General features: G+C 32.5%; 1 pseudogene; it reads left to right on the forward strand.

Annotated features, from left to right (window-relative positions):
- The first annotated feature begins 593 nt into the window (after positions 1-593).
- Positions 594-14,859, forward strand: LOC142632062 (putative disease resistance protein RGA3; annotated as a pseudogene).
- Positions 14,860-18,416: the final 3,557 nt, after the last annotated feature.

An 18,416-nucleotide genomic window follows, 5' to 3' on the forward strand; every position in this document is an offset into this window, starting at 1 on the left:
GTATTTTGACCCCTCAGTTCAATGTATCAAACCTGTACCTAACTTGTTTTACTTGGATTGGGTTCTGGGTTTGACCCATTTTTTGTAACTTAGCTTGCTTGCTTATTCTTCTTATTTATTTTTTTTATTTTTATGAGTTTTGACGAGTTGACTTCAAGTCCAATTTTGAACTGATAAAGAGCACTTGCATCGTGCTTGTGTAATATGATGATATACTTTAGTTAATTAAGTTCGAAATTTACTTATTGAGCACAAAAAAAAAGTTTAAAATTTACTTACATACGTTAAATTATTAATTGTTCTAAAAGTTTAAACTATTGAGATATGATAAATTTAATCATTTAACTAATACTTTTAATATTTCCTCTTACGTATAGGCCGGAACTATATTTTAATAGGCAAAACCTAAAGTATAAGAATTTAAATGAAAAGTAAAGCAGAAAAAGTAGATATCCGTTTGTATGTGAAAAAAATTAAAAAAATAAGTGAAATTGATATTTTAATAAAATAAAATATAAAATAGATAATTAGATTTTTTTAAAAAGTATGCATAATAGAAAACGTATCTTTAACCAAAAAAAAAAAAAAAAAAAAGGGGAAAGTGTTGCACATGCGAATTCTCTGAATGTCTCCCTTTTAGCTCTCACTTTTCCTTAGCTCTCACCCTCGAAAAGCTCCACTTTAAACTGAAACAGACAAAACACTAGAGCCTCCCAGATCTCCTTCCCATTGGCAATTCCCAACCTCTTTCTCTTGTACTATTTTCGTTTCGTTGTAATCTCAAGTTCCAAAATTATAATTTCTTATTACCAAAGATCATCAAGTGCATCGGTTTTCAAAGAACAAATTCAAGTTTTCACATTTTCAAGTAAGACTCTGTTCTGGAAATAATATATTCTTCTTTTTATTTATGTTTTCATCAATATTGTTATGACTATTACTTTCAATTTTTATGCTTTATAACTCAAACCTAAACCTAGTACCTCCACGTTGTACAGAAAGAAAGATGTTTTATTTTTATTTTTCCTCTGTATAGGAACAAAATTGTTGTTTTCGAAGCTGTAATCTAAGAACTAAATCATCTTTCCAACATGCATTTTTTGCTAATTCCCCTACAAATCTACAATTGTTGTGGGAATGAAAGTAGGTAATGCTCATGTGATCATCTTAATATAATTAATGATGGACAAAGTTTGGTAATAAACTTGCTCCGATTTAAAAAATTAACAACATATTTTGGAAATTGAAAGATTGGATTGCATGTTCTTTTACGTTTTTAATACACATGTAAAATTTCGAGTCAATCTTCTTTTACCACTCGATCTATAAACTTATTTATGCATAATTTTATACTATCAAAATTTTTAATTTAAGTATTTGATTGATGACATAACTTTTGATTTTTTATTTTTTGAAAATTTTACGAACATGAAAGATATAAAAAGAAAATATAATCTAAAGGTAGAATTGTCAAAATTTACATCAAATCAAAAGAATATTGAGTGGAGTTGTAACCTTAGGATATAATCAAGTTTATTGCCAAACTTTACTTAATAATTAGATAACTTTACAATTATGCACCATTAGAAAATGAAGATTTTTATTTTTATTTTTTTTTACAATGGTCGTTCAATCTTTAACTTATAACAAACACAATTCTTGATTGTGATTTGTCATTTGCACAAGTTGACGTTTCACTCTTCTATTGATAATAGTTTCTGAACAATTTTAAACTTATTTTTGACTGGTCATCAGAGCACGATGGTTAGGGAAGTTGTGAGCTCGATGACTGGGGAAATTATAAGCTCGATCACTGGAGAAATTGTAAGCAGGCTGTTTTCATCTACTACTGAGCTAATCGGCGATGCTTGGAGTTGTGAGGACGAGCTAAGAGGGCTTTGTGAATCATTAAACATGATTCGAGCTGTTTTGAATGATGCTGACAGAAGGCAAGTGAGAGATGAGTCTTTGAAGCTTTGGCTTCAGAAGCTTGAAGATGTTGCTTATGAAGTTGATGACGTGCTGGACGAGTTTGCATACGAGAATCTCAGGCAAAAGATAGAAGTTGGAAACCAAAGGCAGAGAAAGGTACGCGATATCGGTTCAACCTCCAATCCTGGTTTATTCTCCCTCTCAATGGCGAACAAAATTAAGGCTATTCACGAATCACTGGTAAAAGTAGATGACTTGGCAAATAAGTATGGTTTTGCTTAATTATTGTTAGTAGAATCAGTTGATACTAACAATGAAATGATCCCAAACCGAGAGACAAACTCCTTTCTCAATCATTCAGATGTTATAGGAAGGCAAAATGATGTTTCAAAAATAGTGAACTTGCTAACTATTGCAACCAAACATCAACTCTCAGTCCTTCCTATAGTTGGAATGGCAGGTTTGGGGAAGACAATTTTCGCAAAACTTGTGTACAATCATGAGCTAGTAAAGAAACATTTTGATAAGACAATATGGGTATGTGTCTCTGACGATTTCAATGAAAAAAGGATTTTAAGAGAGATTCTTGAATCACTTACCAATAACTCAAGTCAATTACAAAGTCAGAATGCAATACTTCAAAACCTTCAAAAAGAGTTGCAAGGAAAAAGATACCTTCTCATTCTTGATGATGTTTGGAATGAAGAGCATATGATATGGGATAAATTAAGCGGTTGTTTGTTAGGAATTAATTCTAATATTGGAAACTATATCATTGTAACAACCCGTAGTGACAATGTTGCAAAAATCATGGGGACAATTCCCTCATATCACTTAGAAAAACTACTTGAAGATGAATGTTGGTCTATAATTAAGAAAATGGTATCTTCAAATCCGTTAACTCCAGATTTGGAGACAATCGGATACGATATTGCCAAAAAATGTGGAGGGGTCCCATTAGCTGCAAAAGTCCTAGGAGGGTAAATGGCTCGTAAAAAAGAAAAAAGTGAATGGTTAGCAATTCAAAGCAATGAAATATGGAATTTCCCAGGCGTTAGTAATAAGATGTTACCAATATTAAAACTGAGCTTTGATCATCTGCAATCACCATCTCTTAAAAAATGCTTTGCATATTGTTCAATTTATCCTAAAGGTTATAAGATTAAAAAGGAAGAGTTAATTCAGTTTTGGATGGCTGAAGGGTTCTTGCAACCATCTCAAGGAAGTTGTGTGGTAATGGAGGATATTGGTAACATGTATTTTGATATCCTGTTGGCTAATTCCTTATTTCAAGATGAGGAAAAGGATGGGCTTGATAATATTATCAGTTGCAAGATGCATGATTTGGTACATGATCTTGCGCTTTCAGTTTCAAAATCTGAGACCTTATTTTTGAATGAGAATTTTGGGGGTGACATCAGTCGTGTACGATATTTATCCATCGAATCTAATGGAAAAGTTGTACCAAGAATTCCATCTTCAAAAGATGATGTTAGGAGATTGCGCACATTTGTTTCTAAATATGTTATGCATCATAGCACATTATTAAATTTTAATTGCTTACGGGTTCTAAAATTATATGGAATGTATATAAAAGAATTGCCAAATTCAATTGGCTCTTTAATACATTTGAGGTTTCTCAGCATCTCAGTTCTCTCCATCGAAGCATTACCAAAGTCTATCACCAAACTCTACAATTTGCAAACTTTAAGAATCGAAGGTTGCGGAAATGTCATAGAGCATCTTGGAGATCTAAAACAATTGATAAACTTAAGGCATATTTATTTCCCTTGTGGATTTAATCAAACACTTAAGGATGTAGGGCAATTGACTTGTCTACAAACATTGCTATTTTTCATTGTGGGTCAAGATGCAGGTTATCGGATTGAAGAATTGGGATGCTTAAATCAACTTAGAGGCAAATTAGACCTCTGGAATCTTGAGCATGTGAGAGATAAAGAAGAAGCCCGCAGAGCAAATTTAGGAGAAAAGGCCAAAATATACAAGTTGGGATTTTATTGGATGAGATGGGGATCGGAAGGAGACGGCAACCACGAGAATGATGAACAGGTGTTGGAAGGTCTCGAGCCTCACCGATATTTGAAGAGCTTAACAGTTGATGGCTTTGGAGGAAAGAAATTCCCATCATGGATGTTGACAAGCCTTGATGCTTGGGATGGAATTTTGCTATTTGGCAATTTAATTGAGATCGTATTAAGGGGTTGCAGAAAATGTGAGGTTCTTCCCACTCTTGGGCTTCTACCCTATCTTAGGGTTCTTACAATAGAAGGTATGGATGATGTAAGACGTATAGGAACTGAGTTTTACAGTAACTATAATAATGGAAGTAATGGCAATATGTTGTTCCCAGCTTTGAGAAAACTTCATTTGATTAGAATGACCAATCTAGTGGAATGGACGGATGTGATGGAGGAGCCAGCAACAACAACAGGCCTAATGGTGTTTCGTTGCCTTGAGGAGTTGACCATTCAAGGTTGTAGCCAATTGACAAGTGCTCCATGTCATTTTTCGAGTCTTAAGAAATTAGACATTGGTGATATGTGTAGCACGACATTTGAAAACATTATCAGCAAGCTTACCACACTCAAGTCTCTCGAGATTTGGAAAATTTCAGAACTTATTTGTCTGCCAGAGAAGTTATTGCAAAACAATACAAGTCTCTTGTCTCTGATGATATCGGAATGTGCTGATTTGGAGTCCATCGTGCCACATGAGGATGTGTGGGCCTTCTGCACCTCTCTTCGATCACTTCAAATAGAAGACTGTTGGAAATTACAAATACAAGGTGTCCCATCCCATCTTCAACGCTTGGAGATATCTGGGTGTGTTAATATTCTACCTACTGGGCTACAATCATGCACGTCTCTTACCCAATTAAAAATTTGGTCTTGCGATAATCTGATATCAATACCCGAACTAAGAGGATTGCATTCTCTCATCGAATTAGAAATTTGGGATTGTCCTAAGTTGACGCGTCTCCCAGAGGGGTTAGAATCTCTCACCCTCTTGAAGTCTTTGGAGATTGGCAAGTTTTATGAGGAGCTGGATGATTTCCCGAGTCTCATTTCTGTCGAACACTTGCATGCATCCCTGCAACATTTACAATTGAAAGGGTGGCCTAAACTTAAGTCTATCCCGGACAATATTCAAGGTTTGACTGCCCTTAAAATTCTCTACATATCTGGATTTGATGGGATGGAAACTTTGCCTGAGTGGTTGGGCAACCTTTCTTCTCTTCAAACTCTAGGCATTTACTATTGCAACAACTTGATGTATTTGCCCACAGCGCAAGCCATGCAACGCCTCACCAAATTAGAAACACTAGACATTTATGTTAGCTCCAAATTAAAAGAAAGTTGTGCAATTGGTGGGGGAGAGCGGCACAAAATTGCCCATATTCCAAATATCTACATCTCTTGATTTTCCTGGAGCAAGTTTGAACGAGTGGGTAAGTGCAGTTTTCTCTAATATTCTAATCTCTTCTATTATTCTCAATATATATATATATATATATATATATATTCGGTACTATTTTTATAGAACTATTTTGGCATGATTAGATTACTGTTGGGCTGCACTCAATTGGACAAATCTTTCATGAAATCTGAACATGGCCAAGCCACAACCAAACTTTTTTTTTTCCTTTGGTTTTGCTATTTAAAATCGATAATGTACTCCCACTACTATTTTGTGATTTCATATAACCATTCAAGAATTGGCAGCATTAAAATTTTAAGAGCTTAGCTCCCTCAATCTCTTAAGATTAAGAGAGCTAAGCTCTTAAATTTATTTATAAAAAAAAACTGCTGGACTTCGTAAAGTCAAAGCAATACTTGCATTTGAAGTTTTCTTTGTATAAAATATTAAAAATTCACATGTTTTTTTTTTAATTTTTTATTTAATGGCTTGAGTGGATCATTTTCCACTTATTGTATGGGTTTAGCATTTGTGAATTAAAACTAATTATTTTCTGTTACTAATGGCCCTAACATTCTGCTCTAGTAGAAGTTAACATTTTCTCTGCTCAGGAGGTCCAATCCCTTACTAAAGAAATCTTTTTCTTTAAAAAAAGGTCATTACTACCATGATGGCCTAGCTATAGTTAAGTGAATTTCACAAGCACAATTATTTATCCTCCATGATGAGATTTAAAAAAAAGGTCATTACTACCATTTAAATCTCATCATGGTAGATTTAGTCAATTCGGTCGAGTTTAAAAATGAACAATCAATTAAAACGATCATATCTTTCCATTGAATGCGTTAAATTCAAACTTAAGGAGATTTGTCTGTCATTGATTGAAATTTTCTGAATTGACTAAATCTACCTTGTTCTTAGTAATGACCTTTTTTAAACCTCTTAAGTTAATATTTGGAGTTCCCCCAAATCTCGTCTCCTTTTCTTCTTATTTCTTTATTTCATCTACTATTTCTGAAATTGTTGATATTATGGAATGTACAATTTGCTAGAGTCGTTGGACTAACTTTTCTCTCTTCAACATTAGGTACTTATTGGATGCAAGGACCTTACTTCTCTGCCTAAAGTGGATTTCATTCATTTTCTCACATAATTGTCTCAAAGTTAAATAAATAGATGTGCTGAGGGCGATGACACATCCCAATCCAAAGATGGGGAATGGTTTAAAAAGAGGAATCTGTTTGAAGTTCACATATATATTATTACAATAATGTGTGGTACGTTTTCTCAAACTTAATTCTCATCTCTTCTATGATACTTTACCTTAAATCAACCAATTTTATTCATAATTTCCCTACTTTTTACATCTTTTTCTTTATTAATAAACTATATTGCCTTGATGTGCAGGTGCTGGTGACAACGTATATATTGTTCAGCTGGAACAACAATTGATTAATTCTATGGAGTTTAACATAAGTTCTTTAAAGTTGGTAGGTTTTATTTTCCTCATTTATGAAGTATTATTTGAATCCAACAAATATACTATTCATGCCAAAGATCCCCTCTTCCCTATCACTTTTCCTACAAGATTTACAAACCTGTTACATAGAAAAAGGAAAAGAAAATTTCTTTTGACATGATTAGTGTTGGTAGTATTCTATCAGTCAACTAGATCAAGAACTTATGAAATTTAATATTACTCATATCCCAACAATTGGGACCACCATATTGTGATAATTCAATAAAATTTAAGCTTGAAGGTAACTAAACTTGGCAAATCATCACCATCCTCATCCTCATCTTTTTCCTTTTTTTTTTTTTCTATCTAAAATTGTTGATGTTTTTCATCTCTCTTATGAATCTAGCAACATCTTGTGTTTCTTATTTAGCCATTCAATCATTGACAACCAATGGGCATATACATTAAGCTTTTCCATGTAGAAACTTCAAAATCTAGCTAATTAAATTGAGCATTTGAGATTTGAAGTTCATATAAAAGCTCCTTGTGCGCAAAACAAAGTAAAGGATTTCTTCAAATTAAAGAGGTAATTATTAGTCTTTTTCTTGATTATAGACTATTAGGGTCGTATTTTTTGTAATTGGCTATTCTTTTAACAAAATGCATTTTACTTGTAATTGAGTAGATCTAAATTGGGTTTAATATATCAAGAAATATGTTGTTCAAGCATATCGTGTTTGTATCAAAAACATGAAGATTGATCCAAGAAACAAGTGAAGAAAAATTGTTTTATTAAGTCTCGACAGATAGCTTGACAGATATTGTTATCGAGACTAAATGAGAAGCTCGATAGATGTCTCGATAGAAGCTCGGTCTATCGAGAATTACGATTTTCAGATTTCCAGATCTAAAATTCGGCCCAAGCTTATGTATTTGTTTAGGGTTTCTTTTCTCACAACCCTAGACATATATAAGGTTTATTTTAAGAGTCGTCACACAGATACAGAGACTAAAGAGTTAATTTTTCTTTGTGAGAAGTTACTGTGTTTGTACTGTAAGCGCATAATTGTACCCAGACCCAAAAACAAGTGTTAGGCTCAGGCCCAATGAGCCTTATACAATGAAATTTGTAGAGAATGAGTTTGAAATCTAGGTTCGGGATGTTGGAAGTTAGTTAACAGGCTAGAATACCACAAACTTTGCAAATGATAAACGAATATGGCAAAGAGACCTCCTCGGAAGTATGCTGAGAACGAGTTGTATAAATACTCTCTTTCTATACCAAAGTTTACAATTCTCAGTTCATATTTTTCTCAGCAGAAAAGTTTCGATCCCCTTCTCTTTCCTTTCTTGTCTTCTTATATACTTCTTCTTCTTCCTTATTTCATCCACGTGTCACATAAGTCTTCCCCTTAGATACTTGTCCCATCCGCCACCTTCTTGACATCTTCAAACAATAGCAAGAAGGTTGAACTGTACTATTCAAAGGTCATTTCCCCATTAATACGGCCAGGGAGGTAGATGTAGGGTCTTTAATGTGGTGGTAGCAGCTTTTTCCTCATATATTTCTCACACATCCTTGCTTCTAAAGGGTGCTTGGATCACCCTCTTACCCATCAGTTTTTTCAGAATCTTGCCTCTAACCCCTTTAGCAAGTCCCAGGGTCATTGCCGAGCCTTTTCGAGGAGACATTCCTCCTCGGACAACTCCTCGAATCTCTGCAGTGTAGACTGACTTGTGGGCCTAAAGGCCCCTGATAAAAATAAACTGGCACCAACCAATCAAGCCCAAAGCCCAAACGTTCATTTATAGCCTTTACCCCCCACATGTACACAATAGAGTTTTGTAACCAAGTGCTTCCTGATCTTCATTGTTGATGAAGTAAAGAACTTTGCAGCCAACAACATCCATTTAAGTTGCTGGAGTTAGTCATGTACTGGAATCTGTGCAAAAGGGTTAGTTACAGATTGAAGATTTGTGCATCAATAAAAAGAAGGCTACTACAAGATCAAGTCTAATTGGGTATTGGAGAAAATGTTTAACTGTAGGTTGGTATTTCGAGATAGGCTATGGTAGTGGTAAGATTCCTTATACTTGTAACTTCTTGATTGTTGATTAGTGGATCCTTGGAAGTGGTTCACTCGGTGGGGTTTTTACCTTGCAAGAGGTTTCTCTATTTGTTAACAAATCACCGCGTTAAATTTATTTTTCGCTGCATTTAGTATTTTTGGTAATTTATTGGTGCCTCCATGATTTGCATGCAATTTAACCTAATTAATCAACTTGGGTAATTAAATTAATTAACCGGGGTCAAGCTATCTTAACCCAACATAGACTTTCTCAATTTTTCCAAGTGGGCCCTTTTATTTAGGATGGGTTCAACTTTTGAAGAACTTGAGGTTCAATTGTCCTTCAAACTCTGGAAACTTGACTAGTGTGTAAGCTCAATTGAATAAATTCTTCAAGTTTTTGGATATTAATCCCTGGCCACATACATTAATAACAATAAACTAAGGTATCTTTTGTGCTAGTTTCATGTGCTTCAACTATGTTTTCATATGGAATGGTTATTCAGAATAATCACCACGTATTATAATCCTTTGTGTACATAGTTGGGTAATAATCCTTTTGCATTTGTGGAATTTTAATTGTTTTTTCTATTACTGATGGCCCTAGTATCCCATTGTAGACGAAATGGGAAGATTCTTCTTAGGAACAGCATATAGCAATCATGATTCCTCATAGCAGATGCATGTGCTCCCATACAATGCCTCACTACATTGTGGAAGCTATTAGATATTTGATTGTCCAAGATTTTCATCATTAAAAGGGAGGATGTACCAAAGGTAATGCCCTAGGTTTTCCAAGATTGTCGTCTAAAGCAGATAGACTGTTATGTCACCCACCTAGAAGCATCTTGAAGCTTATGTGATATCAGAAAAAGCTGGTGGTAAGTCCATCCAAAACTGACTTTCTGCTCGTCTCTTCTCTAGTACTAGTATTTTTTTTTTCATATAGAATAAAATACCAAATTTTTATTCATAAATTATTTGTTATTTCTTCCCTAGTATATTCACTTTCTTCAAGTTTTTCTCGTAATTTGGGCATAATGTGTCTGTAGGAAGACTTGATTCTTGAATTTCAACCGAGGTCCACTAATGCATGAACAGGTTTGCATACTTTAGCTGTCTAACTCTCTGGGGAAGGCTTTGTTAATTTCTTTTTTCTTGCCCTTCCTCCAACATAATATAATGCATGAAAAATGATTTTTTTTTCTTTTTTTAAAATATATATTTTAATAATGCTTGCATAATTGTCATGGATAAAGTTTATAATTCACACAAAATGATTGATATTTTCCCAACATTATATTGTTCTTGAGATTTAGCCAATTATCAGATTTTCTTTTGTACTTTTAACAATTGGCCCAATAATTGCTCTCTTTTCTTGAAATCTAGCTTCTCAATTGTAGTTCAAAGTTCTAGGATTATATTTATTATGGTTAGGGCATTATAAGTTTAGAAAAGTATATATAGCTAAAGGGAAAAGGGAAATTGAGGATCACTAATTAGCAAGCACCTATGTCATATTCAAGAATGAAAAATACACTTTATATCAAGACTAGCCATAATGTGCTCTTCTTGATGAAATCCAAGGCAGGGAAAAGAAGTAATATAATATTTCCTGCTGAACTCAGTTAGGGCGGTAAAGATAGGAACAATTTGATTTCTTCCCCTACCTGTCACAAATTCCAAGACCTGCAAAATTTTGAGGTGAGTTTGTAAGTTTAGATATTATTTCATCTTTATTATATTGATACTTATTTATATCCTCAGTGTGAGTCATTAATATTGATTGTGTTGGGGTGGGGCAGCTTTGTATCTCTTCAAGAAATGAATTCCATGGATAAGAATGCTGCTACCTTCCAGTAACAATGGAGTGCAAGCCCTCTCTTTGGAAATATAAGTGGAAGATTCAACATAGTAGTTGAAGTTTTATTTTAACTTATACACTTGTGAAGCCTTAGATTACAGTCAAAACTGGATATTTTTAATGTTCACTTTGAAAAGGAGAGAGAAGTAGTCTGAGTGGACTTGGGATAAAAGATTATTCACTTTGAATCACAATAGATGGACTTTTAAATTGATTTCATTGCTTCTTTGTTTTTCGCTAAAATTTGTGAGTTTTTTTTTTTCTTCTCTTTGATTGTCTCTCTTCCATCAAATTTTATTATCACTGTTTCCTTTTTCTATTTTCAATTTTCTATATTATTTACTAAATTTGTTGTTCTCTTTCAAATTCATTGTTGCTTTATATTTCAGTGGAAAATTGACAACAATGGGGAGTTTGATGACGCGTGCATGTTATATGGAGTTCTTCAAGGTAATGTAATTTGCTCTTTTCCACGTTTTTCATTTTGGAACTTTATTTTTCTTTACCATTTTCTAATCACTGACATGGATTTAACACTTCTGAGACTAGATTACACATTGCAACATCTAAGTTTTCTCTATTACTAAAGATTCTCATATTCTGTCAAATGGGGAAGTAAATGCATTGAATTGCATACTCATTATGATTTTCTAGTTAAAGACTCTGTATTGTGGTGTTATCTAACTTTGGTAAAAGTAATCTGGATCCATAGAAGAATGAAAAATTATTTGTTGAATAGTTGGAGGAACTTGCTTCTTCTTCTTTTTCTTTTTCTTTTTTCTTCTTTTTGTTCAAAGGTGGTCTGACATTTCAGGTTGCACACAAATCAAACATTATGTGGGTGGTGACCTATGCTCAAGTTGATGCCTCATCTTTTTCAACAAGCGTAAGTAACATATTTGAAAATCAAAGAGTTGACAAGAGAGAGTGGATGCCTTTCCACTATAGTTGGGAAACCTTTCATTTATCTGATGAGCTGTCTTTAAACAGATGCAACTTGCAAGAAGGGTGTGGTATCTTACTAACTGGCAGATGCTGGAAATACTTCATTTCCCAATTAGACTTCTTGTACTTCAGCATAGATAATTTAAGATTGTAAAATATCTACATAAAATTTTGATTCCTAATCTAAGCTCAAAAGAATCTAAATTGGTATTTTTTTTCTCAAATGTCCTTTTGTTTAATATTTCACTTTGAAATAGAATAGCTTATGCACTTATTTTTTAATAGTTTTCTTAGAATTTTTGTTTGCTTATATAGTTCAACATATTTTGCTGCATAGCATACTTGGATCTTCAAATTTCCTCCCAACAATAGAAATCAAGTATATTCATTTGAAAAATCAATTCATAACTTCTTGAGATTATGTGTGTGTGTGAGTTGTGTGTTTATTCTGGGCTACCAACAATGTATTGGTTGGGGCTCTTTAGTTTCTATTATACTGTCTTCATTTGTTAAGTTTTGACTTATCAATTTTGGATTAATAAGGCTCTTTAGTGATTCAAATTTTAGACTTCACCAAAGTTTGTTGATGTTTTGAATTTATATGAAGTTAGTTTTGAACTTGAGAAATAATCAATGAAAAATTATCTATTCTATTTTAATTAGATTTGTAGAAGAACTTAAAGTCTAGTTTACTGTACAGTGTACAATATAAGGAAGTATGACTTGAAATTCAAAAAAATTGAACGAGAGGGTTAGCTTATCTTTTCTTTTGAGATCAAATTATAATGGTCAATAAGTTGTATTACATATGATTGAATTGCTTTAAGTGATTCTCAAGCTACATTAATTTTTACTGTCTTGAGTTTTCTTTCTTTTTATTTTTTCCTCAAAAATTTCTAGTTGCAGGTCAACTGGAACCATAACTTGTATGTATCTGCAATTGTTGACTGGGTATATTTTGTATCACCATCGACAATGCATCAAGTAAGGTCTAGGCTTTCCTATGGTTTACACTTTATGTCATGGTTGTTTCCATTTCCTATCTATATAATCAGAAATAGCTCTTTTCTTTCTTGAATATATTTGGTTTCTGACAATTCATCCCCTTTTCAAATCTTATGTTATGGCTCCCTTACTTAAAGTCGTCGTAGTAGTGACTTCAACACTTTTCTAGATTCTGAGGTATGCATTTGTGATTTAACCTTACATATTGTTATCATCATATATATCGTTATTTGAATATTCAATCTTTAGAAATAATCAATGACAAAGACTATGAAATTGTGTCTTTAGATTTGTGCAAGAAATTGAAGAGCCCAATAAGGAAGAGCAACTTTAAACTCAAATTTGATGCATTTTTGCCCGAGATCAAGTTATTGATTTTGGTAAGCCATATTACTATTCTTGAGTTTTCTTTCTTTTGTTTTTTATTTACTTTTATCCCTGAGAATTTTCAAATAATCATTTCAAATAACATTCGCTAGGAAATTACTTCAGCACTGTTATATATAACATCTTTAATTAGTCTACTTACATACTGATGATCATCATATATCTTTCTCAAAAAAAAAATGATCATCATATATATCTCGATTTGGATGTTCAACCTTGAGATATAACAATGACAAACTATGAAATTTTGTTCTTGGACTTTTGGCAGAAGAGAAAGTTCCCAATAAAGAGGAGAAAGTTGAAATTTGAATATAATTCACTTTTTGTCAAACATTAAGTTATGGGTTTTGGTAAGCCATTTTACTATTTCTGAATTTTCTTTCTTTTGTTTTTCGTTTTTTATCCCTGCAAAATTTCTAATGATCATTAATTGGCCTTAAGAATGATGATTGTCTTTCTCCAGCTCTTACTGTCCAAACTTAGAATGGATAGCTAATGTGTTCCACTTGTTGAACAGGATTCTCTGGTTGGTCCACAAACTTTGGATGCTGAAGGAATCCATGGTGTGATCTTGTAGTTCCTACAAGTTGACACCAGTATGTTGACAACCAACAATATGTAATGTGAGGCTTAGCTTTTACACCATAGTTACTTCCATTTCCTATCTTTATACTAAGCAAAGGATCTTTTTTACTAAACAGAATTCGTAATAGTTCATCCACCTATCAAATTTTATGTTGTTATCATGGCCTCATAGCCAGTGACTTCAACATTTTACTTTACATTGAGGTATACATATGGATATTAGCCATCTTATACACATTGATTTCATTTCACAAATAATATCTTCTACATATCTCTACCAAAATTGAATAATACTATCATCAGTTTCTCTTTTCATCAGCCTTGCTGTCCTAACTTAAGAGGCCAACTTGTTTGGGTGCCCCAATTCATACAAATGTTTGGAGGATATTTCCCTACAGTTAGTAGTTAAGATAATGGACGTATATCTCTGTAAATTGACTTATATTTGTTGTTATTCAATTAGTAATATATGGTTTAGACATTAATTTTATTACTAACAAATATGGCTTTAACTTTCTAATAATTAAGTCAGTTATGACTAAAACTGATATGTGTTAGTTCAAACTTCGAACTACCACTATGTTAACAGATTCTGATGAATTTTCCATTCCTTCATCTTTTGCAGGGGAAAAGAGCGAGATGCACAACAGTGGTAGAACTAGAAAGCATGCTTACATTGTTTGACCCTCCTGTATATGCATGACCATGCGGGCTTCTTTGAATTGAACTTCTGATAAATGGATGAGTTTTTATTCTTGTGAATGAGTTGGACCAATTCCGACATTGATTATACAAAACGCTAACCAAAAATAGAATACACAGGTTCTCTTCTCTGTTACACAAGCACGTTAAGCAATATTGCCACTCCAAACATGTTCTGCTCTCTCAGTTTTGCCTTTGACATCATCAACCATCGTTGAAACTTGCTCTGAACTAGAACTTGTCCTTGGGAAGAAAGAATTGGAGTTCTCAAAGATTACATGCCAAATATATGGATCATGATCAAAAGCTTTTACAGTGTTTCTCCCTTTTATTAATATTGAGAAATTTGCCCTAAGATGATCTTAGTTTTCATAGTAGGTCATTGTATATAAATACGTGTATCAGGAACCCTTTGTTTTGTACTTGTAAGTTGTAAACATTTTCAAGATGTTATTTCATTTTCAAATTGTGTTTCCTGGTAGACTACAAAAGGGCCAAATAACACTTTGGCCACTATGATTAGACTAATAAAAGGGTTACAGATGGATTGGCAGTTTGTTCCAATATTCAAAATACCTTAGCTGTTACAATGTTAAGCCTTATAAGACACATTTGATGGGGTATCCTCTCCTTATTTTTGGGCAATGCCCAACACAAAATCATAATGCAAAATCTCTCAAACCACCTAGCAACATTTGGATAAATCAAGTTATCTATGAGAGCTTTGTTTCAGGTGGCCTTGTGATTTACCCTAATCTCACTTTTGAAATTTTGGGAGATCCAAATGTTATTTAAACAACAGGATATCACCGAAAATTTTCAGACATTTGACACCAAGCTTGTATCCCATTTAGAGGGAATTTTAAGCATATATGAATATGGTAATTCAAAAGGACATGAGATATTATAATAGAGAGATGCACCTGAACAATTTACCAACATTAAAATTAAAAATTAAAAAAAGAATTACCATAGCTAGTTAAAAAGTAATGCCAATTAGAGATGTTCAATTTTTAGTTGTCCTGAACCTTACCATGCCCCTATAAAACCAATCACATCTTGAATGCAGCTGGTCAATTAATTCCATAGAATTTCTTATAATGAGAAAGAAACTTGTTTTTTAGAAATCCTTGCAAACCAGTGGGAAAGAAACTTATTTATTGAAACCCCAACAAATGGTGCATCAAATTATTATAGCAAAGCAAATTACAAAAGTTTGCACACACAAATTAAGTGTCATAGCTTTAAAGATATCAGTATTGTCATTGGGTTACCAATTTTCCACATTTTACCCGAGACTAGCCTAAAATGCAATAGTTATAAACATCTTTTCTAAATCACTTTATGTAATGCAACAAAAATTACACAGAGAAACAATTGTGACAAAATAGTGTGAACTTGAGAAATAATCAGTGAAATATATATTTTGCCATAATTAGAGTTGTCAATGAACTTAAAGTCTGGTCCTGCACTTTGTGGACTTCTGGAACTTTAAAGGAGAAAAAAAAAATTGAAGCTATGTTTGTGAATAATGTCTTATTGAGAAAAGGTAGAATAGTCTTGAGCTGACTTATATAATTTTCTTAAAAAAAGTAAAAATTACTTATATTAAGTAAATTAGGTTTCCCAATTCAATTAATTCTCAAAAATAGTTTTCAGTAGAATTCAAACATTTGGTTGTTTTTATTTTAATTATTATTGGAAAAGATAACACTATTTTTATCTTATTGATTAAATTCACCTCCTAAAAGATATATTGAAAAACCTATGTACAAGTTACAACGCTATATTTTCTCCACCAAAAAAAAAAAAAAGTTACAATACTATATCTTACTATTATTATTTTTTTTCAAGAAGGAATATATTTTAGTTTTAGTTTTACCCAAAAAATAGAAAATAAAATTGAAGGCATGTTTGATTTAATTACAAGTTTGCCACCACTCGTAATTACAAAGGAATTTTTTTTTTTTTTTTTAAATATCTTTGGAAATTTCATCGAGTACAGTGTAAATTTTGGCCTTCCTTAATTACAAGTTTGCCACCGGATGTAAATTTGGTCCAGCTCTTCAATCTCTCTCGTCTGGCTCTCAACGTTACTCAACTCTTCTTCTTCTTCTTCTTCTTCTTCAGGAAAATGGGTATGTCTGTTTCTGCTAAATCATTGCAGAAATGGCTGATATGAGCCAATGAGATTCGTGAAATAAGAGATGCCTTCGATGCTGCCATTGGCAATAATGCAAGGCTGAATATTATTTAAGCAGGTGAACTGGTGAAGTCGTGAAGGCATCAAGACTCCAGAGCCAAAGTGGCCAAGTGGTGTGTAATACCTCAAAAGAAGATAAAGTGCAAAGTGTTGATTGAACAATGGCAAAAATTGTCAAAAGAAATGCGGTAACGAGCCGAGTTTTGTCGAGTAGTGCATGCTTAAGCTTGACTCGTCAGGAAAAATCAAAATCTTGGACTTGGCTTGAGTTTGTGATAAGTCTAAAAATAGTGTTTGAGCTTGAGTTTGAGCTTGTGGGAAAACTAAAAAGTTTGAGCTTAAGTTTGGCTGAGCTTGATTTGATTAATTAGTCAAGCCAAACTCAAGCTTAATATCAAGTTCAAACTTGAACTCAGGTCAAGTTTTTGAGCTTGAGATCTAAAAAAGTTATATTTTTAAATGCTTAAATCTCTAAAATTAAGGGAAAAAAAGAAAATAATATACTTATTTTATCATGCATCTAATCTTACTTATAATTAGCTATTATTCAAATTAATAATTTACATAATTAAATTCATTCAGTCATTCATCATTTCTTGTCTACAGCTTTAGCAATTGTTCAAAATACAATTTTTACATTCACGTTAGATGGTGAAGAACTAAAAAAATGTTTGTTTGTAACTATTATGAACGAGAAAATGCTTACATGTTTCATAATTTTACTTTAGATGATTGATAGAAAATGATCATATGTAGCCTACTTAATTATTTATTTTTTTTAAATGTAACTATAGTCTAAAGTGGTTCTTGATCAGTTTAAAGGGAAGGAAAAAATTAAGGTAATATAGGTAGTGGTTTTATGTTGGCCATGTTATTATTAAGACATGTGTAATGAGTATATTTAACTAACACATATAAACTTATATATAAGTCAATGTTTGAATTGTTGTGTATCAAGCCTAATAGCTCACAAACTTGTTAATGAACAAATTTTTTTGCTTGTGCTCGGCTTGTTTATTAAACGAGCCTAAAACTAAGGCTCAAACTTGGCTTATTTATAAACAAACAAACACGAACAAGTTTTTATTAAACCAAGCTTGAGTTATTCATAATCGGCTTGGTTCATTTACAGCTCCAGTCAAAAGTTACAATAATGCAAGGCTAAAAAGTATTCAAGCGTGAAGGTGAAGTTGGGTTTAATTTTTATTTTTGGTTTGTCTTGGCTACATGAGAAATATTTTGGAATTAAAAAACTAATGAAATTACAAAGGATATAAGGTCCTATTTGGTAGAGCATTTTAAACACATATTTTCAGTTTTTAAACAACATTACACGCATTTTCACACATTTTTTCATTTACACATATTTCAAAAAAATATAAACAAAATTAATCAAGCTCCTCAACCAAACGGGCCAAAATAATTTAAAAAATCAAATTTTTAACTTTGGATCACAAACAACTTAACAACAAAATTCATTTAAATAAAGGGGGAAAAAAAAGTTTCTAAAAACAACACATCTTACTGGCAGATTTGTTCTTACAAGATGTGATGCCTAACTTTTTTTTATTGGGTTTTTTCTATATATTTTTTAACAAGGTTTTTTTATAAATTATTTTGGAGAGAAAAATACTCTCTATATTTTTTTATTAAATATGAATTTCAAAAATATAATCGTTGGATTACATGTTCTTTATGTTCTTAACATGTACGTCAAATTTCTTTCAAATCTAGGGTCTGTTTAGATACCGCTTATTTTGCTGAAATTGAAAATTTATCACTGAAAGTACTGTAGATAAATGTAAAAGTTAGTTGAAATACTACAGT

The sequence above is a fragment of the Castanea sativa genome, chromosome 4 (assembly GCF_040712315.1).
Source record: "Castanea sativa cultivar Marrone di Chiusa Pesio chromosome 4, ASM4071231v1".
Lineage (NCBI taxonomy): Eukaryota > Viridiplantae > Streptophyta > Magnoliopsida > Fagales > Fagaceae > Castanea > Castanea sativa.